Genomic DNA, 2,343 nt, shown 5'->3' on the forward strand with positions numbered 1-2,343 from the left:
CCATGCAGGCCAGAGGGAGGCCCTTACACAGCTATGGTTCAGAGAGCTTCATTGTCATGTGGATAGACTTCGACTCTTCTTCAAAACTCTGTTTTGAAGAAAAGTCAAACAATGTCATTTATGACAAAATTCTCCAAAAAATCGCCAGTTGACTTTTCAGATGCAGTCATGGTTTCCGTGGCCAAATGCCCTGTCATACAGTCCCTGCAAAGATGCGCCGAAAATTTCATAATTTGAGCCAAAATTTCAAAGGAAAAGTGAAAATCAGTGTGTTTTAAAGTCGGTGAAAAAGTGCAAAACACAACATTAGAAAATGGGATTTCAAGGAAGCAAAAATTAAACCCATCTCTTCCAAGGCTATATATACATGTTTTTATCCAAACCAAGGGCATTGTGCTATTACAAGCTTTGGAGAGACATTGCAAAGGTGTGAGGGCCAAATTGTGAGCGTTTGAGTGAGTGGGAGCTGGTTTTAGAGGGCACGACGCACATACCCAGGAGCGTGGCGCACACAGAGGGCATGGCGCACACGCAACCTGCCCCCAGTTCAAATTTTCTAAGAGCACAGTGCACTGGGTTTTGCGCGCGGCACACACAGACTAGGGGCTGAAAAACGTTGCCAAAGCACTCCAAATTTTGGTGAATGCTATCAAATCGAGAGGTAAGCCTTACGACATCACCTGTTCATCAAAATTTTATCAATGATATGGTGTTTATGGAGATGTTTGAATGTCACCAAAATGCATAAGGTCAACCATAAGAAATCACCAAGAAAATGATGGCTACGGTTGTTAAAATGTGTTGTTAGTGCCAAGTTTTCACTCCACTCACCTTTTTCCCCTCACCTATCATTTTTCCCATCTCCCCTTGATCATTTTTCCTAAAACCCCTGCCTTAAATTACTACCAAATCCTCTCCCTATCCCTCCACTATTCGGTCAAGAAAAAATCACCATAAGACCAGCTCATTTGTGCAAGCAAGGAGGTGGAAGAGAGGTGCAAGGTCGAAGAGTTGAAGAGTGAAGTGATTAGGAGTGATTTAGGGTGATCTCAGAGCGCACGGTGCACACACAAAGGAGCGCGGTGCACTCATTGGGCGCGGCGCACACAGAGCCCGTCCACTGTGTAAATCCGCCACTGGCGCGGTGCACTCATTGCACGTGGCGCACAGGGATATAAAGCCCAGAAACCAACTAATTTGCCTAAAACGTTTGTGGATGCTCATCAAATTTGAAAGGTAGGAAACCTACCTCCACTCTTGCATCAAACTTGAAAGGAATAGCATGGTTTAGGAGCATAAATCAAATGAAATTTTTTTTATCAAGCAAACAAAGGAAGACACAAAGAAACCATGATACTAGGGTTTGTGCTACAGTAACAGTGCTGCCAAGGTGTTTCAAACCCTACCCCATCAACACTATACCCAAACTACTCCCAAGTCCCTGACAAATCTCTCCCTTTAACCCCTATTCCCATTACATCATTCCCTTCTTGGTGGCAGATTGTCAGAGCAACTACCAGCTTCATTGGAATCAAAGGGCAGCATAAAACTCAGGGTACAAACAATAGTAATGGCATCCAAAGTTTCATCAGAATATGAGGAGGAGACCCACAGTGACACAGCTTCAAGAGAAAGGGCTCACAGGAGACATCATCGGAGTGGCAGACATCTTAGAGATGAGCCAAACACCCTCACCGAGTTGCAGGCATGCCCTCTTGCTATGTCTTGTTTCTAGCACTTAGCATGTTTTGAATTTTTTCAGAGGGTGGCGAATGTCAGAGTTCATCATGACTTGGCCCGTCTTTTTGCACTTCACCTACATGGAGGACAGTCTATCTTGGCTGGGGTCACTTTCACATTGACACCCGAAACCATATCAGTGGCAACAGGCATACGAAACATTGGAGAGCAGTGGCATAAGAAAAAGAAGGTAGAGAGGCATCATTATGAGCCTTACATAAAACATAGCTATTTGAGCCACCTCACGAGAGTTTTTCCATTCAGATTTTTGAGAGATGAATATGCCCCGCTCATGAAATTGATCATGAAGTATTTCAGTTGTGAGGGGAGGTTTTCTCACCTTTATGCCTATCACATCAGGTTGCTCATGCACTTTACCAGGGTGCGGATGATGAACCTCCCATTTTTCATCTGTGGGAACATAGAGAGGATGAAGAATTTCATGCAGCACAAGACCCCTCAACAGCAACTCAACAGTGTTTATCACTTTGCCCTTATCCGGATTTTGGTGGACCATCAGTTGGGATTGCAGGGTATTGCTTGGGAGGACTTCATCTTCCGTGACTTCTTCAGCGCTCCACATGTGGTTTCAGAGGCAGAGCA

Source organism: Pinus tabuliformis, chromosome 3_2, assembly GCF_031772625.1.
Source record: "Pinus tabuliformis cultivar Carrire ecotype Pingquan chromosome 3_2, CPIR1, whole genome shotgun sequence".
Taxonomy (NCBI): domain Eukaryota; kingdom Viridiplantae; phylum Streptophyta; class Pinopsida; order Pinales; family Pinaceae; genus Pinus; species Pinus tabuliformis.